At 39.7% G+C, this 26,702-nt stretch overlaps 1 protein-coding gene; it reads right to left on the reverse strand.

The window, feature by feature from the left end:
• LOC129459381 (zinc finger protein 676-like) overlaps positions 1 to 26,702 on the reverse strand; it is a 375,112-nt gene that overhangs the window by 120,997 nt on the left and 227,413 nt on the right.

The raw sequence follows: 26,702 nt of genomic DNA on the forward strand, positions 1-26,702 counted from the left end.
AATTCAAGTATACTTTTTTGATAAAATTATAAAACTTTTTAAAAGTGAATAATGATGGCCGGGCGCAGTGGCTCACGCTTGTAATCCCAGCACTTTGGGAGGCCGAGGCGGGCGGATCACAAGGTCAGGAGATCGAGACCACGGTGAAACCCTGTCTCTACTAAAACATACAAAAAATTAGCCGGGCATGGTAGCGGGCGCCTGTAGTCCCAGCTACTGGGAGAGGCTGAGGCAGGAGAATGGCGTGAACCCGGGAGGCAGAGCTTGCAGTGAGCCGAGATTGCGCCACTGCACTCCAGCCTGGGCGACAGAGCGAGACTCCGTCTCACAAAAAAAAAAAAAAAAAGTAAATAATGATGTAAGTCAACTCTCAAATTACTTCATGCTGTTTCTTCATTTCTATTGTATTCACCTGTGAAAGCATGTGAACAACTATTGCTGCATCAGAGATGAGAGATTCTTTATTAGGTGGGAATTATATACGACCTCTTCTATAAAATAGTAAGGACATTGAAATATAAGATGCATAAGAGTCTAAGTGAAGAGGCTCTTTGTGGTTAACTTAGTGATGTATGAAGTAGTTGCTCAGAGTAATATTCTTTCATGTTATGAGAGAAAAACATTTTTAATTTTAGTTAAATGTAAGTTAAAATTAATTAAAATAGTACCATATAATGTTACTGATTGTACTTTTATTTGATAAAATGCAGTACATTTTAAAATTTTTAGATTATGTGTGGACTTAAATTATAATTAAATATTTTCTTTTACCACATTAAGACTATTGTACATTCAGGCCAGGCACAGTAGCTCACACCTGTAATCCCAACACTTTGGGAGGCTGAGGCGGGCAGATCACTTGAGGCCAGGAGTTTGAAACCAGCCTGGCCAACATGGTGAAACCCTGTCTCTACTAAAAATACAAAAAATTAGCCAGGCATGATGGTGGGTGCCTGTAATCCCAGCTATTTGGGAGATTGAGGCAAGAGAATCACGTGTACTCAGGAGGCAGAGGTTGCAGTGAGCCAGGATCATGACATTGCACTCCAGCCTGGGCAACAAGAGCAAGACTTAGTCTCAAAAAAAAAAAAAAAAAAGACTTGTGTATTCAATGGAGCATTATTATTCCACTAACTTTAACATACCCCACCTTACTCAAGGGTGTAGGTAAAATATGGTAACAATGTACTATTTGGCAACATAGTGGAATAACACCTCTAGTAATCTCTTCTGCCAATGGCTTCAAATTGCAAATAAGTTTAAAAAATATTTTTCCCATAGGTTACATTTTTATCCTTTTTTTCTTAAATTTATTCTTTTTAATTTTGTGGTTACACAGTATGTGTATATATTTATGCCATATATGGCATATTTTGGGACAGGCATATAATATAATTACATCAGAATAAATGAGGCATCCATCACCTCTAGCATTTATCCTTTTTATTACAAACAATTTGATTAGTAAAATAAAAATACTGTTAGTTATTTTAAAATATTAAAAGTATTTTTAAATTTACAATTGTTCTCACTACAGGGTCATTTTTGTGGTCATAATAAAATTTATATAGAAGTATAAATAAAATTGATACATTTCTAAGTCCTGAATAAATATTTAAAGAATTTGTTACATATTTTTCTTTGAACATGTTTTCTCTCTGTCTGCAAACAATATAGGCTTTTAGTTTTGATTTACATAGAGTTAAATATATACATATATTACTCTAAAGATAAACCTTAGGTGTAAGAAAATTATGAAGTAAGTGTGTATAAGTATGAGTTTATACCCATTTTCAGAAAGAGAAAGCAATATTGGAGCAAAACAAATTATTTTAATAAGGTGACTTATTAGAAAACTAAAAACCTCGAAAATGTTGAAAGCAAATCTATACTCTGTGCATTGTATTGAATTCATTGCTGTAACATATTAGGGCTTATAGTTCAGAATCTCCCTATGCACATTCTCTGTTTTTACTTGTCTGGTACTCATGTTAGACCCATAATTTTCTTGTTTTGTATTTTATCAAGTACTCATTATGTGAGCTGGTCAAGCATTATATGAATGATTTTTATGAAATTTAAGAGTGCACTCAAAATAATTTTTAGATGTAATTACAAAATTTACATTTTTATATAACTAAATTAGTTATACTTTTGTATAACTATAAATTAATTTTTGTGTAACTATGATATTAGTTATATTGTTATATTTTAACGTTTGATTTTTGTTTTATTGGAGAAACCTGTATAAGCCTAATTTTCTTTATTGTTTCTTCCACTTTTTATAATTGACATAAGTAAATCTATTGAGTGAGCTAATTTGCTTTGGTAAGTACTAGGGAGACTTCATAAGTCATGAGGATGTTTTTACATATGTAGCAAACAAATATGACAGTGCTTCTGAGTAAAACATGCTTTATAATAAGTCATAAATATTTTTGCTGGAGTTAGTTTGTAACTTCAAGTCAAAGATGGAAAATAGCAATGGTGAAGAAATAACATCGATTCATCATGTGGAGAAGACATTTTCAGGCTGCAAAGCTGACTTACTGAATTTAAACACAAATTTTGCTGCTTTTATTTTCTAATGATCTTCAGTTTTGTCTTATGTGTATTCCAACTATATATGCATCACAGTCTTTTTTTCTTTTACTGTGTTATGACTACAGTTTTCTCATTCTTGTCTTCATGCCTTGTCATTTTACATGGTAGTTTCTAGGTTCTCATGAGAAAGTTGGTATTTTTAATGCACTGAAAAATTGGTTTTAACTGAAGAATTTGCTCATCAATAAAACTTTCAGATTAGTTAATTAAGAGAATGGACATAGCCTGTTAACAAGTGAAAAGATTACATCAGTTAGCTTTTTCTTTTTTAAAAAAAAGTTTTATTCCTACAAAAAGCATGGCAAATATAAAATTTGTAAAAAAATATATTTCAGAAATTAGATTCTAAATAGAGTTAATGGTAAATGAACAATTTTAAATTTAATTTCCTATGATATATTTATAGCACAACTTATGTTTCTGTGCAGAATCTTTTTTTTTTCTTTTTTTGAGACGGAGTTTTGCTCTCTCTCCCAGGCTGGAGTGAAGTGGCCCAATCTCGGCTCACTGTGACCTCCATCCCCCAGATTCCAGCGATTCTCTTACCTCAGCCTCCCAAGTAGCTGGGATTACACCACGCCCAGCTAATTTTTGTATTTTTAGTAGATATGGAGTTTCGCCATGTTGGCCAGGTTAGTCTCAAACTCCTGACCTCAGGTGATCCACCTGCCTCAGCCTCCCAAAGTGCTGGGATTATAGGCATGAGCCACTGCACCTGGCAGAATCTTATATTTTTAAGTGTGAATGTTGAATGTGGCAAAACAATACAATGACCTGTGGATCTGAAATTTGGAATAGTATTTATTTTACATCTTGATAAAACAATTTGGAGAAATTCCACTCCACTCTTTTTTTTTTTTTTTTTTTTTGAGATGGAATCTCGTTCTGTCACCCAGGCTGGAGTGCACTGGCATGATATCAACTCACTGCCACCTCCACCTCCCAGGTTCAAGTAATTCTCCTGCCTCAGACTCCTGAGTAGTTGGGATTACAGGTGCACACCACCATGCCCTGCTAACTTTTGTATTTTTAGTAGAGACGGGGTTTCACCATGTTGGTCAGACTGGTCTCAAACTCCTGACCTTGAGATTCGCCTCGGCCTCCCAAAGTGCTGGGATTACAGGCATGAGCCACCATGCTTGGCCCATATTCTTTTATATGATTTTTTTTTTAGTAGGTACAGTTTAGTCTACAGATTTTAACTCACCTAACTGTAGCCAACTCCTTGATCATTGGTAAGTGATGATTAGTAATTCCAAACTATTGACCGGATGCAGTGGCTCATACCTGTAATCTCAGCACTTTGGGAGGCCAAGGCGGGTGGATTGCCTGAGGCCAGGATTTCGAGGCTAGCCTGGCCAACATGGTGAAACCTTGTGTCCACTGAAAATACAAAAATTAGCTGGGCGTGGTGGCAGGTGCCTCTAATCCCAGCTACTCGGGAGGCTGAGGCAGGAGAATCACTTGCACCTGGGAGGTGGAGGTTGCAGTGAGCCAATATCGTGCCACTGCACTCCAGCCTGGACAACAAGAGTGAAACTCCATCTCAAAAAAAAAAAAAAAAAAAAAAGTAAATACAATTTTAAAAAAAAAAAATTCCAAACTTTTATTTTAGTCACTGTAAAAACTTAATATTCTTTAATTATTAAATAGGAAAAAGTATTCCGATATTAGTGTTTCTGAAACTTTCAGAAAGTGTAAACCAGTCAAAAGATGATCAGGTATGTGCAGACCATAAGTTTTCTATTTAATTATAGGCTCATTCTAGCTTTTAATATAAAAATTTGATAAACGGTAAAATTAGTGGTTCTTTAAATAATAAGAGAAATATCATTGTTAGTAGCCATTTACCAATGTATTTTTGTTAGGCTTAGTAATGAGTACTTTAAACCAAAAATCCAGTTCTACATACTATCTAAGGGTATAAATAGTGATTTTTAAATTCCTTTTAGATTCTACTAAAGTAGAAAATTCAAAGCCAAAATGTTACGTCGGAAACGGAAAAAAGCATTAGGGGGGTGTTGGGCATAATGATTAAGATTGATACTTAGTATCAGGTGGTTCCTGTTTGCATCCTAGTTCTGCCACTTATGAGCTGTATGACCTGAATACAGTTTGTTAACCTCCCTGTGCTTAACCCTTCAGCTGTACAGTGAGGATAATAGTGCTTAAATCTTAGGATATTAGTAAAATTAAAACAATACTGATAAAGGTACCAGAAGAGTTCCCAGCACATAGCGAGTGTACAGGAAATTTATTACCTCTTGTTGATTCTGTTAGCTCATGATCAATGGTGAGCCTAAAAAGAAGGTGGCCGAATCAGTGGTTTGTAACCCATGTTTATTCTAATCAGTCAGTCTGGGGCTATAATAGTAGTTGTATGTTTTTAATACTATCTTTGGCAAATTCCCATATATTCACATACAACATAGTTACAAATATCTGTGGAAAGATCTCTTGTTGAGTACTGCTTCTTAGCACTCCAGTAACACTAGATAAATAAGCACTTAAATGCCTAGTGTTTGTCAGTGTTAAAATTAAAGGGGCAAATTGTTTCTTCATCTGCTTGTTTAATAAATTTCTTATTGCCAAGTATTTATGTTCATTTGTTAAACTTAAATGTAGTTTACAAATATGTATTCAAATATTTTTTCTCTAACAAGTGAAGGAAATCATCTACTTAGACATTTAGAGAAATCTTTAAACAGTTGCTTTAGAGTCTGTTTCTTAAAGTATTACATTATGTTGAATATTCAAATCAACATATTTTATTTCTGAATTTTGGGTTCAGACTATTCATAATATTAAAAGTTTACCTACCTACATTAATAAATGAGAAAGGCATTTTAAATATATATATATAATATAAATATATATTTCTTCATCTTATAATTCCAGGAAACATATATATGTTTTAATTTATATATGTGTGTGTGTTTATATATATATATGTTTAATTTATGTATGTTTCCTGGAATTTTAAGATGAAGAAACACGTTTTCTCTGACCCAATTTCTTAACGTTTATCTCTTTAAAAAAAAAAAAATGTACTGGCTGGGTGTAGTGGCTTACGCCTGTAATCCCAGCACTTTGAGAGTCCCAGACAGGCAGATCACCTGAGGTCAGGAGTTCCAGAGCAGTCTGGTCAACGTGGTGAAACCCTGTCTCTACTAAAAATACAAAAATTAGGCCAGGCCCGGTGGCTCATGCCTGTAATCCCAGCACTTTGGGAGGCCGAAGTGGGCGGATCACCTGAGGTCAGGAGTTCGAGACCAGCCTGGCCAACATGGTGAAATCCCGTCTCTACCAAAAATCCAAAAATTAGCTGGGCGTGGTGGTGGGCACCTGTAATGCCAGCTACTCGGGAGGCTGAACAGGAGATTCGCTTGAATCCAGGAGGCAGAGGTTGCAGTGAGCCAGTTTGCACCACTGCACTCCAGCCTGGGCAAAAAGAGTGAAACTCCATCTGCAAAATAAATAAGTACAAAAAATAGCCAGGCGTGGTGGTGCACGCCTGTAGTCCCAGCTACTCGGGAGGCTGAGGAGGGAGAATTGCTTCAACTCGGGAGACGGAGGTTGCAGTGAGCTGAGATCGCGCCATTGCACTCCAGCCTGGGCGACAGAGTGAGACTCCTCTCAAAAAAAAAAGTATTGATAGTATTTTTATTGGAAAATCAGGGTTTTATACATTACAGGGTACAAAGTGATGTTTTGATATATGGATATAAAATAAGTAAAGTTACATAACGTATCAATAACCTTTTTGTTAGACATTTGAAATGTACTCCTATTTTGAAATAATGCATTATTGTTTACTATAGTTATGCTGCTGTGCAATAGATCTCAAACCCTATTTGCCTCTGTCTGTTTGAAACGTTATACCCTTTAACAACTCCCTATTTCCCTCTCAGACCCCTGCCTTCTGGTCACCATTATTTTACTTTCTACTTTTTTGAGTTAAACTTTATTAGATTCTACATATAAATGAGATCGTGCAGTATTTGTCTTTCTGTGTCAGACTTATTCCATCTAGCATAATGTCTTCCACATTTATCTATATTGTTTCAAATGGTTGGATTTACCTTCTTTTAAGGCTGAATTGTATTCCATTTACCACATTAAAAAAAATTAAATATATATTTATTTGTTGATAAACTTGTGTTATGTAAAAATATTTGTGTTAAAGCACATATTAATGGAATTCAGCATATGAATATCTTATTAATAGCTAATTTGTACTGAGCACTAACCATAACATTATGTGTTAATGGATTTTAATTCTCACAGTAACTTAATAACATTTAAACACTCATTTTTAGTGAAAATCAACAAAAATTGAATCATTTATATTGTTATAAGATTGTTTGAATATATAGAATGGTACATAAAGAAGAAATAATTTAAGCAAAAAAGATATTAATATTTGCAATAAATAAAATTGGAAAGTAGTTAATTATTTGCAGATGATATCTTTGTTTACTTAGATAACAAAATAAACTACAAGACTATTTTAGGCCGGGCACGGTGGCTCACGCTTGTAATCCCAGCACTTTGGGAGGCCGAGGCGGGCGGATCATGAGGTCAGGAGATTGAGACCACGGTGAAACCCCGTCTCTACTAAAAATACAAAAAAAAAATTAGCCGGGCGTGGTGGCAGGCGCCTGTAGTCCCAGCTACTCGGAGAGGCTGAGGCAGGAGAATGGCGTGAACCCGGGAGGCAGAGCTTGCAGTGAGCCGAGATTGCGCCACTGCACTCCAGCCTGGGCGACAGAGCGAGACTCTGTCTCAAAAAAAAAAAAAAAAAAAAGACTATTTTAAAAGTCTATTCAGGTGGTTAGGCAAAATTCTAAGATGATCCCAAGGATTCCCAGCAGTCTGTTGCACATCTGCTGTGCATTCCTTTTCTCTTGAGTGTAAAAAAGGTGTGACCGTGGTGACAAATCACTCATGAAATTAGGTTACTAATATGTTGACTTTGTGTTCATCAAAAGGGAGATTATCTCAATTTGGCTAAACTTAATTAGAGGTGCTTTTAAGAGGAAGAGACACAGCATAGTAAAACACCCTGCTTGCCTGGAAGTAAGTGACTTCTAGGTGGGCCATGTTGTAAGCTGCTTTTGGTGGTCACATGGCAGGAAATATTTGTATATTGTCATCATTTCTGCTTCCCACATGTTGCTTTCCACAGGAAGACAGAAGAATTCCATGACAAGAAAATAAAAGGGGTGGGGCTCATTCATGCAAGAAATAATCACTTCTCATTTGAGACAGCGTTAAGATGAACAGAAAAAACCACAACATGACCACATCAATGAGAGGAAAAAGACAACATGGTCGAAAGTGCTCACTGGCATTATGGAGAAACATTTGGTAAGCCATAGTGAATGATCAGCCTCTGGGATACTGGTAGTCTACCAAGAAAGTTAAACTCATTCAAATAAATCGGCATGTCTGCACCATTCTGATTGGCCCAGTTTTACACTATCCATTTCAGAAATACCATGGAGACCAGTGGGTACCCTCCTAAAATTGAAATTATAATTAGAAAGCATACCTAATTATTTGTTTTCACAATTGAAAAGCCTTGAAAATAATGAACTTATTAATAAGGAACTGCTAATTTTAGAAGATCCTACTCTATTATAATACAACATTGAACTTTAAACACCTTAATATGAATATTTCTTGAATGCATAAACAGTTATGTAGATAGTTTCTTTTAGGTAACTTCCTAGGATTTCTGAGGCAATACAATAATTCTGATAGGCAGAAAAAAAGCATACTAAATATGCACATTGCTCTTCTCTGATTTGCTTTAACATTAAAAGATTAAAAATTGCAAATATAAACTAAATTTAGAGTATGTTAACAAAACATTTATTTTTCAGCCAAGCAAATAATTATATAAAATTAATGAGTAACAGATGCCATCATCTGCCAAAAAATAGTATGACTGGATTCAGTAACTATCTAGCCAGGAAAATGACAGCCCAGTTAAATTAAGACCCTAATAAGTGCATGTGGAAAGCATGTGGAAGGTGCTGCACCTCCACTTAACACCTCCTTCTGCCTCTTTACAGAGACACCAATTTCCCGAGTGATTTCTAGTGAATACTGGGAACTAAGAATGCGTTGTTCAGAGCGATTACTGAGAACAAGGTTAACACAGTTTTTTCATATTATAATAAAATTTTGTAAATCTTACTCTACCTCTGAAAGGCTTTTAGTAAAAGAATTGTTTATGTATAGTACTGAATTTCGATTCATAGAAAAATTTACTTTTCCAGGTAAATCAGAGACACATGTCAAATTCTATAATACATACTTGAATGAGATAAAGTCTTCTTAGCTAAGAATTCTATTTCATTAGTACATTAAAAGAAAAATAGAAAACCAGTACTTTGGGCCCAAAACAGAGTTTGGCATGTGAGTACCACCCAAACGAGTGCTCTTTGCTCTTTATCATCACTGTTAAAGTAGCAATAGCACTGTGTGCTTTCCTAGAACCAGCTGGCCTGTTTTCTACTAATAAAAGTGGAGAAAGCATTGAAATAGTGGAGGGTCATATAAATTGAATATTAATATGAAATACAATTTTTAATAAAGAGTAGCATTTGATGTACAACTATAGGTGAGACAGTGTGAGGTCATATTTTTACTTCTATTGACAGAAAACTTAATTGACAATATTCTGATTTCCAGTGATATTCATTTATCTGCTGTATATTTGCTAGCTTTAGATCAATATTACCTGAGCTCAAAAGAAATCAACCAAATGAATATCCATGAGGATTTTATTATTGATGCATATGCTTATTTTGCTTAAAGTATGTTAGCTTTTTATCAAAGATTTATACTTTTGGTGTGTTTTTTACTGCTGAGAAGTGGCTATTCTGCCAGGAAACTGACATTCTCAACTCTACCCACATTGACTAATAGTAAGTGGAAGTGATGTGTGGATGAAAAGCAAATGTGTCTTCTCAGCATCTCCTTTTTCATCCATTGGCTGAAGAAAGAGAAAGGTGCAGATAGAAAATGAAAGTGTGCCGGGTGCGGTGGCTAACGCCTGTAATCCCAGCATTAGGAGGCCGAGGTGGGTGGATTACCTGAGATCAGGAGTTCAAGACCAGCCTGACCAACATAGAGAAACCCCGTCTCTACTAAAAATACAGAAATTAGCCAGGCGTGGTGGCATGTACCTGTAATCCCAGCTACTCAGGAGTCTGAGGCAGGAGAATGGCTTGAACCTGGGAGGCAAAGGTTGCAGTAAGTTGAGTTGGCCCCATCGCACTCCAGCCTGGGCAATAAGAGCAAAACTCCATCTCAAAAAAAAAAAAGAAAGAAAAAATAATCTCTGAAAGATCATGAAGAAGTCGTCTTAACATCAAAAGAAACCAGAGGATAGTGATGTCAGCAGAAAATATATTATTTTGCTAAGCCTCTGAAATTTCAGCATACATCCTGCATTACTTTAGTAAATATATTATTTCTTCAGTTTTCTTTCTTTTTTGTTTTTTTTTGTTTTTTTTTTTTTTTTGAGACGGAGTTTCAATCTTGTCACCCAGGCTGTAGTGGTGTAGTGGTGCAATCTTGGCTCACTGCAACATCCACCTCCCAGGTTCAAGCGATTCTCCTGCGCCAGCCTCCCAAGTGGCTGGAATTACAGGCGCCTGCCACCATGCACAGCTACTTTTTTGTATTTTTAGTAGAGACAGGGTTTTGCCATGTTGGGCAGGCTGGTCTCAAATTCCTGGCCTCAGGTGATCCACCTGCCTCAGTCTGCCAAAGTGCTGGGATTACAGCCGTGAGCCATCGCGCCTGGCCTGTTTTGATTCTTAAGGATATAATTCACTTCCTTGATGAATTGAAACTGATAGGAGAATAATTCATTTGTTAAGGTGGGAGATTTAGGGAAGACCCATTGCTTTTGACCAACATCTCCACCTCCAGGCCCAGGCATTATTCTGTTCTCTGCTCCTGTGAGCTTGAATGTTTTTAAACTCTACATGAAAATGAGATTGTTTGGTATTATTTTTTTCTCTGCTGACTTATTTCACTTAGCATAATGTCCTCTGGGTTTATTAATGTTGTTGCAAATAGCAAGACTTTCTTTTTAAGGCTAAATAGCATTCCATTGTGTAAATATACCACATTTTCTTTATCCATTCCCTTGTTGACGGATACCTAGGTTGACTTCATACATTAGCTATTGTGAGTAATCCACATCCTTTACTTTCCTTTGTTTTTATATCATTTTTCCTTTCTTTATTCCTAGAAGTAGATTATTCTTAAAATGTAAATTATGACTGTTAAATATTTTCTATGCCTTATTTTGGTTAATATTTTGGCTGATTAAGAAGATAAGTTTCTAAAAGCCTCAATGAGACTTCAGTGAGAGGGTTCCCAGTGACTTGGAGCTGATGGCCCAGTGATAAGCCAGGCAGGAGAGACTCAGGCTCATTTTAAATAGAAAATGAAACTTCCCTGGTGAAGCTCCAGAACCTGCATCACCTGTCCTGACTAGCTAGCTCCTGGGTAAAAGGAAGGATAAGAATACTCTACTCAAGTATTACATTTTTTTACAGGTAGGGATAGTTGTGGTCATGGCTCTGGATACTTTGTTACTCACTCCAAAAATGTTTGTTTACACTTACAGCTCCTGCTATTAGATTCTATTTACACCTGGAGTCTCTCCCATAACTGTAGCAGGTCATTAAACAAGATATGAAAATCTCAAAGAGCCACATTCTCAAAGGGGAGGCTTTAAGATGTCTATGCTGACATCTCACAATGCATAAAATGTCTCCTGTTGGTTTTCTGAACATTTGTAATCCAAAGTATGGCCCAGTCTTATAACTGCCAGGCAGAGGCCAGGCTTTTATGTTCAGACTTCAGGTGGGGTCAACCTGGCTCCTCATTCATGAGTGTTATAGCAAATAGAGTACAATCCAAAAAAAGATTCCCTCACACAGGCAGTTCTAGCACATTCTAAATGGTATGTCTACCTAAAAGAAAAAAGCTGAGGCAACAAGAATATAAGTAGACAGTTTATTTGGGCCAAGCTTGATGACTGTAATGTGAGAGCAAAGATTCAGGTTGCCTGGAATATAGCAGCAGTTACAAGTGGATATGTAAAGGCAAAAAGAGAGAGACAGAGAGGGGGCTGATACAGAATTATTTGTCATGAATTGTTACTTGTTCTAAAAAAATAACATTTGGCCGGGCATGGTGACTCACACCTGTAATCCCAGCACTTTGATAGGCCAAGGCAGGTGGATCACAAGGTCAGGAGATCAAGACCATCCTGGCTAACATGGTGAAACCCCGTCTCTACTAAAATACAAAAAAATTAGCCAGGTGTGGTGATGCGTGCCTGTAGTTCCAGCTACTCGGGAGGCTGAGGCAGGGGAATCATTTGAACCCAGGAGGCAGAGGTTGCAACAAGTCAAGATTGCACCACTGCACTCCAGCCTGGTGACAGAGCAAGACTTCATCTCAAAAAAAAATAAGAAAAATAACATTCATTATTGGTTGATATACATTGTTAAGCTATAGGATGTAAGTTACAGTGTCCAGTGTAACATTATAAGTTTAATTTATAGCTACTTGGCAATAGGAATCAGTTTCAAGAGATAAATACACAGCTCAAAAAAGCAAGAAAGATATAATTGGGGTATCTTTGTAATGTCTCTTTGAACCTTATAACCAAAAGGATTTGCATTTTTCAGATAAAAGTTTTCCTTTTCTTTCCCAAATCACAGGACCCATATTTGAAATTTTGAGCTGCAGATTTTGGTTCTGGGTAGGTGGAGTAGCAATAAGTGTTTCCTGCACATTTATGGGCATTTTTAGCAAGAGAAAGAAAGGGAAAGTAGAGATTCTCATATGTACATGTCTACTCAATGCACATATGTTACTCTGCTCTATGAAGTCTGTAGAAACCTGATCTAGCCTTTCTAGATGTTACTGTAGAGGACTATAGACACCAAATAGGCAGATACACAATTCTGCCTGCAGAGTTAGGGAGCAGCATGAACTCTGCAGCACAATCAGGAGTTGCCTTAAAGGAAGAGGACCCTCTAGAATAAAGCTTGGTTGACACCTTATATGTTTATATCATGTCTGGCAATTCTAGACAGTGTTTGCAAAATATAATTAATAGAAAAATTTTCTCCAGCCCCAGAGAAACTCCAAAATAATAGAACAGAAAAACACCTTTTTTATTACACAATTAAACCAGAATGTGACATGTATCACGTTCAAGCCACTTAAGAGATTGCAAAGATAGAAAGACAGTCACCATAATTCACCCAGAAGTAGAGGAATTTACAACACCATATCATACATAGGTGAGAACTCCTCTCTGGAACCAGTCAATTATAGAGATGTTGACTCATACCTGAGCTTAGTTCCACAGGTACAATCATGGGTCCATATCATCATGAAGGTCATAGAGCAGTTTGCAACTCTCATTAATACTGCAGAAAGCTCTCAGGTGGTACTGAGAGAGTCTTTCTTTTTTTTTTTTTTTTGAGACGGAGTCTCGCTCTGTCCCCCAGGCTGGAGTGCAGTGGCACGATCTCGGCTCCCTGCAAGCTCCGCCTCCTGGGTTCACGCCATTCTCCTGCCTCAGCCTCCAGAGTAGCTGGGACTACAGGCACCCGCTACGGTGCCCAGCTAATTTTTTTGTATTTTTTAGTAGAGTCGGGGTTTCACCGTGTCTTGATCTCCTGACGTCATGATCCGCCCGCCTCAGCCTCCCAAAGTGCTGGGATTACAGGCGTAAGCCACCGCGCCCGGCCAGTACTGAGAGAGTCTTAAAAGAACTAAGCACACAGGTGAGATTGTGACACTCATATGCACACCCAGACAACAGTAAAATTTGTCATCTTTCAACATGAACACAGCCCACTGTTGAGGTCCTGAGTGTCCCTCTTGAAAACAGTCAAAAGTTGAAAAATTGACTGTTATATGTCGATTCAGTTCAAAGATAGGTTGGTGATACTCAGACAAATATTCAGCACACCTGTGAGTCTGTAACTTCAGCAAGAATTCAGTCTGCAGGAGAAACTGAGGCTCTCACAAGCAAATCAAGTGCACCGTTGAGATTGTGACTCAGACCCAACATACAGAATGTGTTGACTCTCAAATTTGAAACCAAGACATGTGTGAGATTATTAATCTAATCTCTGAACCATCCTGCAGGTGTGATTGTGACACATGCCTCTGTTCAGTACTTTAGTGATTTGAGTCTCCTGCCTGGGCCCAGTCCAAAGATGTAATTGTGACATATCACTGAACCCAGCACATAGGGGATATGACTCCATACTCCTGCCTTGGTGCTGCCCACAGGGGGCATTTTGACATATCACTGGGTCTTGCATCCAAGTGATGTGAGTCTCTTTTTTCTTGACACTGACCACAGGAGACACTGTGACATATCCCTGGGCCTTAAATCCACCTTATGTAATTCCATCTGTTCTCTGCCCCCATGGGCCAGTGTGACATACTGCTGAGTTTGGCATCCATGTGATGTAACTCTTCAGCCTCAGCTTTGCTCACATGGAGCATTGTGATGTATCTCTACACCCATCACCTAGATGATTCAACTCTCTTCTTCCATCTCATCTATGCTCAAAGTGGGTGATTGTTACCTACTGCTGGTTCAGCACATAGCTGATGTGACTCTTCTCATCTTCCTAGGGCCTGCCCGCAGGGGATATGGTGACATTTTACTTTGCCCAACACCAAGATGACATGAACATGTTGTCTTTGTCCTACTTTCAGAAGACATTGTGACATATTGCTGGGCCTAGCACCAAGGTGATGTGAGTCTCCTGCCTGGTCCCTATTCACAGAGGGTCCATACATTGTTACATATTTTTGACTTCATTAACTATTTGATGTGACTCTCCACTCCAACTTGGGCCTTTCCCATAGAAAACATTGTGGCATATCTCTGGGCCCAACATCTAGGTGATGTGACTGTCTTCTTATGACAGGGTCATGCCCACAGAAGAGAGATGCCTTATTGCTAAACCCAGCACACAGGTGAGATGATTCTTCTGTCTGGTCCCTGCCCACAGGGGTCATGATGACATATCCCTAAGCTCATCACCTAGATTACATAAGTCCTCTTTTTCTTCTGTTGACTGTACAACAGATTGTGACATATTTGCTTGGCCGAGAACTTATGTGATGTGAATCTCCTCTCATGCCTTGGTCCTGTTATTTGGAGTGATCGTGACATATAGCTGACAACAGCCCATGTTGTCATGTGACACTTCTCACTTAGTGCTACTCACAGAGGACATTGTGACATACCTCTGGGCTCTTCACCTAGGTAATATCACTTTTTTTCCTGGGAAAGTTCCTGCAACATATTTCTCGACCCAGAAACTAGGTGATGTGACTCTCCTCTACTGCTTAGGCTCTGCCCAAGAAGGAATTGTGTATCGCTGGGCCAGCACAGAGGTAATGTGACTTTTTATTTTTTTGTCTGGACCCCATGTATTTTGGACATTGTAACATGCTGCTGGACCCAGTACCTAGGGAATTGGAGAGTACTTGCTTGTCTCTGCTCACTTGGGTCCTTGTGACATGTCTCTTTATCAATCACCTAGGAGATGTGACTCTCCTCTTCTTCCTGCACCCTGCCCATAGAGGAGATTGTGACAAACCACTCAGCCTAGCAACTAGGTGATGTGTCTCCACTGCATGGGCCTGGCCCAAAGAAAGCACTGTGATATATTGCTGGGCTCAGCACCCAGATGATGTGACTCTCCTGCCTGGTCTCTGGCCTCAGGAAACATTGTGAGATATTCTTGGCTGAAAAAAGAGGTGATGTGACCTTACCAATCAGTTTCTATCCACTGTGATATTGTCATATTTATCTTGGCCCAGCTCACAGGTGCTATAAAGACTCTCATATATTTAACCAGCCAATAGCAGAGATCCCATGTCTCTTAGAAAGGCTTAAGCAAACAGGTGAGTTCCTGGGTCTCCTCTTTATAAAAATCATAAAAAATCAGCACTCTCTTGCATATTTTGTAAAGCCTTTGGTGGGTACAGAGTGTCATGACAGAGCCTAGCAAACGAGTGAGATTGTGTCTCTCACATGCACCCCACAGCAACCCTTAGGATTGTTACTCTCCCACATGGAGAGGGTTCCACTGGTAGTCTTTACTTTCACAAGTGGATACCATCCACAGTTTAAATTATGACTGTCATATGTGAACATCCAGCCAGAGTTGAAACGGTGAAACATTTCTTAACCAAGCTCATAGGAAGTAAGGAATCTTCTATCTGGACTCAACCAATTGGAGACATGTTGACTCTCATACCTGGGCTTAAGGACACAGGTGCAATCATGAGTCCATACCAGCAAGAAGGTCTCAGGCCAGATTTAAAGCCCTCAAGTAGTACAGAGAATGTCCTAACGGACCTCAGCACACAGGTGAGATTGTAAAACTCATGCACAGCCAGCTGACAGTAATGACTGTCATCCTTCCACACGAACACAGCCCACTGTGGAGATTCTAAATTTCCAAACTAAAAACTGTTTCAAACGTTGGAAAATTGATTCTCATCCTTGAATCCAGTTCACAGATGAGATGCCGACTCTCAGACCAAGATTCAGCACACCTTAGAGCTGAGACACTCCACTAAGGAGACAACGGTCTACAGGATGAATTGAGGCTCTCAGGCACAGATCCAGTCCATGGCTAAAATTGTGACTCCTGAACGTAGACCCAAAATAAAGGAGATGTTGATTCTCATACCTGGAACCTGGACTTGTGCAGGATGATTAATCTCATTCATAGACCTTCCTGCAGCTGTGATTGTGACATACAGCTCTGTCCAGCACCTGAGTGATTCCGCTGTCCTATCTGGGCTCAGTCCACATATTAGATTGTGACACATTGCTGAACCCAGAATTTAGATGCTGTGAATCCATTCTCCTAACTTGGCGCTGCCCACAAGGAGCACTGTGACAAGGCTGCATGTAACACTCTGGTTATGTGACTCTTTTGCCTGTACCTTGCCCACATGGGCCATTGTGACATATTGCTGGATCTAACACCCAGGTGATGTAACTCTCTTGCCTAGGCCCTGCCTAAAAAGTGCATTGTGACATATCTCTGTGCCCATCACACAGGTGATGTGACTCTTCCTGCCTGGTTCCTGCTTACAAGGGGTATTGAAACAGATTGTTAGGCCCAGCAGCTAGCTGATGTGACTCTTTTTTTCTTTCTATGTTTTGCCCACAGGGGATATTGTGACATATAATTGGGCCCAAAAACCAAGGTAATACTACTCTTTTGCCTTGGTCCTGTTCCAAAAGGCATTGTGATATATTGCTGATCCCAGCACCAAGGTGATGTGAGTCTTCTGCCTGGACCCTGTTCACAAGTGGCATTGTGACATACCTCTGGACCTATCAACTACTTGATGTGACTCTTCTCTTTTACCTGGTCCTTCTCCATATAGGAGATAGTGACATAACTCTGGGCCCAGCACCTAGGTAATGACTTTTTTTTTTTTTGCCTGGACCATGCCCACAGAATGGAGAGTGATTTATCACTAAGCCCAGCACACATGATTTAATTCTTCTGACTGATCTTTGCCAACAGGAATTATTTTGACATATTTCTGAGTTCATCACCTAGTTGACATGTCCCTTCTTTTTTTCAGACTTGTCCACAGTGGAGTTTGCTACATATTGCTTGACCCAGCTCCTACATAATGTGGCTCTCCTCTGATGCCTGGGTGCTCCCCACTGGAGTGACTGTAAAATATGGCTGGGCCCTGGCCCTACTTTATGTGACTTTCCTTTTCTTCCTGAGCCCTACTCACCTGGGGGCATTGTGACATATCTATGAGCCCATCAACTAGGTGATGTGATTCTACCTGATCCCGCTCCTCAAGGGGTAGTGTTATATATTCTCAGAGCCAGCAACGAGGTGATATGACTCTTCTCTACTGCTTGGGTTCTGCCCAATAAGAAATTGTGATGTATCACTGGGCCTAGAACCTAGGTTCTGTGACTCTCCTCCCCTGCCTGGGCTGTACATACATTGCTATATTGACATATGGCTGAGTGCAATGTCTAGGTAAATTGATTCTCCTGTATGAGCCCTGACCACAGGGGGATTATTACCTATCATTTTGTTTGTCACCTAGGTGATATGATTCACTTTTTCTGCCTGAGCCCTGCAAAAAAGAATAGCGACTTATCACTGGATCCAGCACTTAAGTGATGTGACTCTCCTCTTTTAACTGGGCCTGCATATTTTCAGTATTATGACATATTGCTAAGTCCAACACCTAGGGGATGAGAGACTTTTCCCTCAGCCCTGACTACAGGGGGCTTTTTGATATTTCTCTGCATCTACCACTTAGGGGATATGTCTTTCTTCTGCTTGTGCCTTGCCTTCAGGGAAGATTGTGACATAACGCTGGGTTTAGCAACCAAGTGATATGTCTCTCCAGCCTGGACCTAGCCCATGAAGGAACATTCTGACATATTGCTGGTTCCAGAAACTAGCTGATGTGACTATACTGACCATGCCCTGCTTTTATTTTATTTTTATTTTATTTTATTTTATTTTGAGATGGAGTTTCGCTCTTGTTGCCCAGGCTAGAGTGCAATGGCACAACCTCTGCTCACCGCAACCTCCGCCTCCTAGGTTCAAGCAATTCTCATGCCTCAGACTCCCGAGCAGCTGGGATTACAGGCATGAGCCACAAGGCCTGGCTCATTTTGTATTTTTAGTAGAGACAGGGTTTCTCCATGTTGGTAAGGCTGGTCTCGAACTCCCGACCTCAGGTGATCTGCCCGCCTCCGCCTCCCAAAGTGCTGGGATTACAGGCGTGAGCCACCGCACCCGACCATGCCCTACTTTTAGAAGGGAATTGTAACATATCACTGGCCGAGCATGCAGGTGATGTGACTCTCCTGCTTGGTCCTTGCTTTCAGAAAAGACTGTGACATCTCCCTGGCCCAGCACCCAGGTGATGTGAAAATACTGCCTGGGCTCTTTCCTCAGGGGTATTGTGACACCCTGCTGGGCCCAGCACATAGGGGATGTGACTCTCCTCACTGCTTAGACTCTACCCAAGGAGAGATTTTGATGTATCACTATCCCCAGCACCCAGATGATGTGACTCTCCTCTTATGCTTGTGCCCTGCCTACATTGGGTATTGTGACATATGTCTGGGTTTATCACCGAGTTGATGCAACTCTCCTGCATGGGCTCTGTCCACAGGGGTATTATGACATATTTTTTCATTCATCCCCTAAGTGATGTGCCTCTTCTCTTCTGCCTGGGCCCTGCCAAAAAAGGGGATTGTAACAAATCACTGGAACAAGAACCCAGGTAAGGTAACATACTTATTTTGCCTGAGCCCTGCATATTTGGGTATTTTTTTAATATCCCTGGGCTCAACACGTAGTGGATGTGGGGCACATGCATGGACCCTGCTCACAGAAGGCCTTGTGACAAATCTCTGCATCCATTAACTGAAAGATGTGACTGTCCTCTTCCACCTTCACCCTGCTTACAGGGAAAATAGTGACATGTTGCTGGGCCTAGAAACCAAATAATGTGTCTCTTTTTCCTGAACCTTGCTCACAGGGAGAATTATGACATATCACTGGGCTCAGCACCCAAGTGATGTTAATCTTCTGCCTGGTCATTTCCCTCAGGGAATATTATAGAAATCTCTGGCCCAGCACCCAGGTGATGTGATTCTCATGCTCGCTACCTACACACATGTGGATTTGTTACATATATACTGTCCCAGCACACAGGTAATATGATGACTTTCATATCTTGAACCAGCCAATTGTTGAGATACTGTCTCCCATAGCTAGTCTTAGGAAAATGGGTGTGATTCTGGGTCTCCTATTTTTATGCAGGTCAGAGGGGATTACCACACTCTCACATTTGTCAATTTTGGCTTTTGTTGCCATTGCTTTTGGTGTTTTAGTCATGAAGTCCTTGACCATGCTTATGTCCTGAATGATATTGCCTAGGTTTTCTTCTAAGGTTTTTATGGTTTTAGGTCTAACATTTAAGTTTTTAATCCATCTTGAATTAATTTTTGAATAAGGTGTAAGGAAGGGATCCAGTTTTAGCTTTCTACATACAGCTAGCCAGTTTTCTCAGCACCATTTATTAAATAGGGAATCCTTTCTTCATTTCTTGTTTTTGTCAGGTTTGTCAAAGATCAAATGATTGTAGATGTGTAGTGTTATTTCTGAGGCCTCTGTTTCATTGGTCTATATCTCTGTTTTGGTACCAGTATAATGCTGTTTTGGTTATTGTAGCCTTGTAGTATAGTCTGAAGTCAGGTAGCATGATGCCTCCAGCTTTGTTCTTTTTGGTTAGGATTGTCTTGGAAATGTAGGCTATTTTTGGGTTCCATATGAACTTTAAAGTAGTTTTTTTTCCAATTCTGTGAAGAAAGTCTGTGGGAGCTTGATGGGGATGGCATTGAATCGATAAATTACCTTGGGCAATATGGCCATTTTCACAGTATTGATTCTTCCTATCCATGAGCATGGAATGTATTTCCATTTGTTTGTGTCCTCCTTTATTTCATTGAGCAGTGGTTTGTAGTTATCCTTGAAGAGGTCCTTCACATTCTTTGGAAGTTGTATTTCTAGGTATTTTATTCTCTTTGTAGCAATTGTGAATGGGAGTTCACTCATGATTTGGCTGTTGGTCTGTTATTGGTGTATAGGAATGCTTGTGATTTTTGCACATTGATTTTGTATCCTGAGACTTTGCTGAAGTTGCTTATCAGCTTAAGGAGATGTTGGGCTGAAACAATGGGGTTTTCTAAATATACAATCATGTCGTCTGCAACAGGGACAATTTGACTTCCTCGTTTCCTATTTGAATACACATTATTTCTTTCTCTTGCCTGATTGCCCAGGCCAGAACTTCTAAGACTATGTTGAATAGGAGTGGTGAGAGAGGGCATCCCTGTCTCGTGCCAGTTTTCAAAGGGAATGCTTCCAGTTTTTGCTCATTCAGTATGATATTGGCTGTGGGTTTGTCACAAATAGCTCTTATTATTTTGAGATACATCCTATCAATACCTAGTTGATTGACTTTTTAGAATGAAGGGTTGTTGAATTTTGTTGAAGGCCTTTTCTGCATCTATTCAGATAATCATGTGGTTTTTGTCTTTGGTTCTGTTTATAAGATGGCTTATGTTTGTTGATTTGTGTATGTTGAACCAGCCTTGCATCCCAGGGATGAAGCCAGCTTGATCATGGTGGATAAGCTTTTTAATGTGCTGCTGGATTCGGTTTGCCAGTATTTTATTGAGGATTTTTGCATCAATGTTCATCAGGTTTATTGGTCTAAAATTCTCTTTTTTTGTTGTGTTTCTGCCAGACTTTGGTATCAGGATGATGCTGGCCTCACAAAATAAGCTAGGGAGGATTCTGTCTTTTTCTATTGATAGGAATATTTTCAGAAGGAATGGTACCAGCTCTTCTTTGTACCTCTGGTAGAATTCAGCTGTGAATCCATCTGGTCCTGGACTTTTTTTGTTTGGTAGGCTATTAATTCTTGCCTCAATTTAAGAGCCTGTTATTGGTCTATTCAAGGATTCAACTTCTTCCTGATTTAGTCTTGGGAGAGTGCATGTGTCCAGGAATTTATCCATTTCTTCTAGATTTTCTAGTTTATTTGTGTAGAGGAGTTTATAGTATTCTCTGATGGTAGTTTGTATTTCTGTGGGATCGGTGGTGGTATCTCCTTTATCATTTTTTATTGCATCGATTTGATTCTTGTCTCTTTTCTTCTTTGTTATTCTTGCTAGCCACCTATCAATTTTGTTGATCTTTTTTAAAAAACAGCTCCTGGATTCATTGATTTTTTGAAGGGTTTTTTGTGTATCTATCTCCTTCAGTTCTGCTCTGATCTTAGTTATTTCTTGCCTTCTACTAGTTTTTGAATGTGTTTGCTCTTGCTTCTCTAGTTCTTTTCATTGTGATGTTAGGGTGTCAATTTTAGATCTTTCCTGCTTTCTCTTATGGGCATTTAATACTGTAAATTTCCCTCTACCCACTGTTTTAAATGTGTCCCAGAGGTTCTGTTATGTTCTGTGTTTGTTCTCATTGGTTTCAAAGAACATCTTTATTTCTGCCTTCATTTCGTTATTTACCCAGTAGTCATTCAGGAGCATTCTGTTCAATTTCCATGTAGTTGTGTGGTTTTGAGTGAGTTTCTTAATCCTGAGTTCTAATTTGATTGCCCTGTGGCCTGAGAGACAATTTGTTATAATTTCTGTTCTTTTACATTTGCTGAGGAGTGCTTTCCTTCCAACTATGTGGTCAATTTTGGAATAAGTGTGATGTGGTGCTGAGAAGAATGTATATTCAGTTGATTTGGGGTGGAGAGTTGTGTATATGTCTATTAGATCTGCTTGGTGCAGAGCTGAGTTTAATTCCTGGATATCCTCGTTAACTTTCTGTCTCATTGATCTATTTAATGTAGAGAGTGGGGTGTTAAAGTTTACCATTATTATTGTGTGGGAGTCTAAGCCTCTTTGTAGGTCTCTAAGGACTTGCTTTATGAATCTGGGTGCTCCTGTATTGGGTGCATCTATATTTAGGATAGTTAGCTCTTCTTGTTGCATTGATCCTTTTACCATTATGTAATGGCCTTCTTTGTCTCTTTTGATCTTTGCTGGTTTAAAGTCTGTTTTATCAGAGATTAGGATTGCAACCCCTGCTTTTTTTTTTTCTCATTTGCTTGGTAGGACTTCCTCCTTCCCTTTATTTTGAGCCTGTGTGTGTCTCTGGATGTGAGATGGGTGTCCTGAATACAGCACATTGATGGGTCTTGACTCTTTATCCAATTTGCCAGTCTGTGTCTTTTAATTGGAGCATTTAACCCATTCACATTTAAGGTTAATATTGTTATGTGTGAATATGATCCTGTCATTATGATGTTAGCTGGTTATTTTGCTCATTCATTGATGCAATTTCTTCCTAGCATAAATGGTCTTTACGATTTGGCATGTTTTTGCATTGGCTGGTACAAGTTGTTCCTTTCCATGTTTAGTGCTTCTTTCAGAAGCTCTTGCAAGGCAGGCCTGGTGGTGACAAAATGTCTCAGCATTTGCTTCTCTGGAAAGGATTTTATTTCTCCTTCACTTATGAAGCTTAATTTTGCTGGATATGAAATTCTTGGTTGAAAATCCTTTCTTTTAAGAGTGTTGAATATTGGCTCCCACTCTCTTCTGGCTTGTAGAATTTCTGCTGAGGGATCTGCTGTTAGTCTAATGGGCTTCCCTTTGTGGGTAACACAACCTTTCTCTCTGGCTGCCCTTAACATTTTTTCCTTCATTTCAACTTTGGTGAATCTGACAATTATGTGTCTTGGAGTTGCTCTTCTCAAGAAGTATCTTTCTGGTGTTTTCTGTATTTCCTGAATTTGAATGTTGGCCTGCCTTGCTAGGTTGGGGAAGTTCTCCTGTATAATATCCTGAAGAGTGTTTTCCAACGAGGTTGCATTCTCCGCATCACTTTCAGGTACACCAATCAGACGTAGATTTGGTCTTTTCACATAGTCCCATATTTCTTGGAGGCTTTGTTCATTTCTTTTTACTCTTTTTTCTCTAAACTTCTCTTCTTGCTTCATTTCATTCATTTGGTCTTCAATTACTGATGCCCTTCTTCCACTTGATCAAATCGGCTACTGAAGCTTGTGCATGCATCATGGAGTTCTCATTGCCATGGTTTTCAGCTCCATCAGGCCATTTAAGGTCTTATCTATGCTGTTTATTCTAGTTAGCCATTCATCTAATATTTTTTCAAGGTTTTTAGCTTCTTTGTGATGGGTTTGAGCATCCTCCTTTAGCTTGGAGAAGGTTGTTATTATTGATCATCTGAAGCCTTCTTCTCTCAACTCATCAAAGTCATTCTCCATCCAGCTTTGTTCCCTTGCTGGTGAGGAACTGTGTTCCTTTGGAGGAGAAGAGGTGCTCTGATTTTTAGAATTTTCAGCTTTTCTGCTCTGGTTTCTCCCCATCTTTGTGGTTTTATCTACCTTGGTCTTTGATGATGATGACGTACAGATGGGGTTTTGGTGTAGATGTCCTTTCTGTTTCTTAATTTTCCTTCTAACACTCTAGACCCTCAGCTGCAGGTCTGTTGCAGTTTGCTGGAGGTCCACTCCAGACCCTGTTTGCCTGGGTATCACCAGTGGAGGCTGCAGAACAGCAAATGTTACAGAACAGCAAATGTTTCTGCCTGATCCTTCCTCTGGAAGTTTCATCTCAGAGGGGCACCAAGCTGTATGAGGTGTCAGTTGGCCCCTACTGGGAGGTGTCTCCCAGTTAGGCTACTCAGGGGTCATGGACCCACTTGAGGAGGCAGTCTGTCCGTTCGCAGATCTCAAACTCCATGCTGGGAGAAGCACTACTCTCTTCAAAGCTATCAGACAGTGACATTTAAGTCTGTAGAAGTTTCTGCTGCCTTTTATTCAGCTATGCTCTGCCCCCAGAAGTGTAGTCTACAGAGGCAGGCAGGCCTCCTTGAGCTGTGGTGCACTCCACGCAGTTTGAGCTTCCCAGCTGTTTTGTTTACCTACTCAAGCCTCAGCAATGGGAGATGCCCCTCCCCCAGCATCACTGCCACCTTCCAGTTCAATCTCAGACTGCTGTGCTAGCAGTGAGCAAGGCTCCGTGGGCATGGGACAATCCAAGCCAGGAGTGGGATATAATCTTCTGGTGTGCTGTTTGCTAAGACTGTTGGAAAAGAGCAGTAATAGGGTGGGAGTGTCCTGATTTTCCAGGTTCTGTCTGTCATGGTTTCCCTTGGCCAAGAAAGGGAATTCCCTGACCTCTTGCACTTCCCGGGTGAGGTGATGCTCTGCCCTGCTTCAGCTCATACTCTGTGGGCTGCACCCTCTGTCCAACAAGTCCCAGTGAGATGAACCTGGTACCTCACTTGGAAATGCAGAAATCACCTGTCTTCTATTCCTATTCAGCCATCTTGGATCCTCTATCAACTAGTTATAAGTATTTTTAACTTACAGCAATACAGTTGTTTGCATCAGTGAAACAAAAATCCATTTTCTATTTTTTTTTCTTTTGAGACATAGTCTTGCTCTCTCTGTGGCCAGCGTGCAATGGCACAATCTTAGTTCACTGCAAACTCTGCCTCCCAGGTTCAAGTGATTCTCCCACCTCAGCCTCCTGAGTAGCTGGTACTACAGGTGTGCACCACCACGGCCAGCTAACTTTTGTATTTTTAGTAGATATGGGGTTTCACCATGTTGGCCAAGATGGTCTTGATCTCTTGACCTTGTGATCTGCCCACCTCAACCTACCAAAGTGCTGCGATTACAGGCATGAGCTGCCATTCCCAGCTGAAAAATCCATTGTCTTATACAGTGAAACACAATAGAAAAAGGCTAGTTCTTTTAGCAAGGCTTGAACCGGAAGGGTGTGTTTTCCCTTAAGAAATCAAGTTTAAGTTGCAAAGCCAGTAACAGCCTCTTGGGGAAGCTGGTCTCATACCTCTACACCGTTCTCATACAGAATTCTCGGCCTGTGGTGAGTAAAAAATTGTCTGTTTCGAACAGACTCGGAAACATTATGCTCTTGGAACCTCAAAAATACAGGAGTTTACCCAACTCACAGGTATTTAAGGGTGCAAATCCATGGCTTGGCTCAGCTTTAAAAAGTCCTATCTAAGATTTCTTTTGGAACAGAGTTTCATCAAATCCTATCAAAAAGGCCTATGGAAAGGTAGTTATTCTTACTGCACTATGTTCAAATAGTTAGGCCAAGTATAATACTAAAGTCTATTTTGCAAACAATTCAGTCTATTGTGAGTTGTTTTTTAACAAAAGAAAATCCCAAAAAAACAAATTACGTTTCAAAACTTATCATACATTTCTCATGAACTTCTAGTCTCATTAATTGTTTTAGAGTTTTTGATGACATTTTAAACTAACCCTGCTTATTCCTGTAAGCCAACCAGCAATCTCTACCTGAAGCTCAGAAAAAAAAGAAAGGGATGGGTAATGTAAAAATTTAAATCAATATTCTAGTTCTAAGCAATTATTGTGCAAATTCAGCTGGAAATAAATAACGTGCCAATAACCCAGAGGTTTCGTTCATCAGAAAGTAAGATCAAAGGAGCTAACCAAAGCCAAGCCTCATGCACCCAAATCTGAGCAAACGTAACTATAGCTACCAGTTATCAGGGTGTGTCAGCAGCCTCAACATTTTTAGGCTTTTCCTACCCCCCTTGATTCATTTCAATGCATGTTCTCTACTAAACCAGATTGTTTCTTTTTCCCTAAAAACTATCGAGCTCCAAGTAGTAATGCAAATGGAATGATGCATAAACACAACGTTTCTTCTGAGACACTTAAACCAGCCCTGGAAGAAATCCTAGCTGCTGTTTTCTACACTGCACCGCTCTCCAGTGAGGAATAGCCAAAAATATCAATGCCTATTGTCCCTAACAGCAGTTAGGGTCTCCACTCCTGAGGGGGGACTGAGAGGGATTAGCTAGGTAGCCTAAGGTAGACAGCAAGAGAAGGGTCCCCGGAGAGTCCCCAACCCATGAGTCAGTGCCTCATAACCACATACCCACCAAGCCAGGCATAATGGCACACACTTGTAATCCCAGTGACTCGGGAGGCTGAAGCATGAAAATTGCTTGAACCTCGGAGGTGGAGGTTGGAGTGAACTGAGATCATACCATTGCATTCCAGCCTGGGTGACAGAGCAAGACTCAGTCTCAAGGAAAAAAAAAAACTCATCTTTCACCAATATTTTAATAGTTTTATGTCTGTGCACTTAAGCATCAAGGACAGGACCCTGGATGATGACAAGTGCATATTTAAATTTATAAAGTAAAAAATGACCATCAGAGTCTAATAAATGATGAATACAGCAACATAATACTTCCCAAAATTATTCCAGGTATGTTTGACAAACAAGAAGGTTGCGTAGGACCTTCTTGTGCTACCCATGTGAAGTGTTCTTCTCTCTCACTTTAGTCTCAACTCCCAACCTTGCAACTACCACATACTCACATACACAGAATAGGAAA

The sequence above is a fragment of the Symphalangus syndactylus genome, chromosome 13 (assembly GCF_028878055.3).
Source record: "Symphalangus syndactylus isolate Jambi chromosome 13, NHGRI_mSymSyn1-v2.1_pri, whole genome shotgun sequence".
NCBI classification, from domain to species: domain Eukaryota; kingdom Metazoa; phylum Chordata; class Mammalia; order Primates; family Hylobatidae; genus Symphalangus; species Symphalangus syndactylus.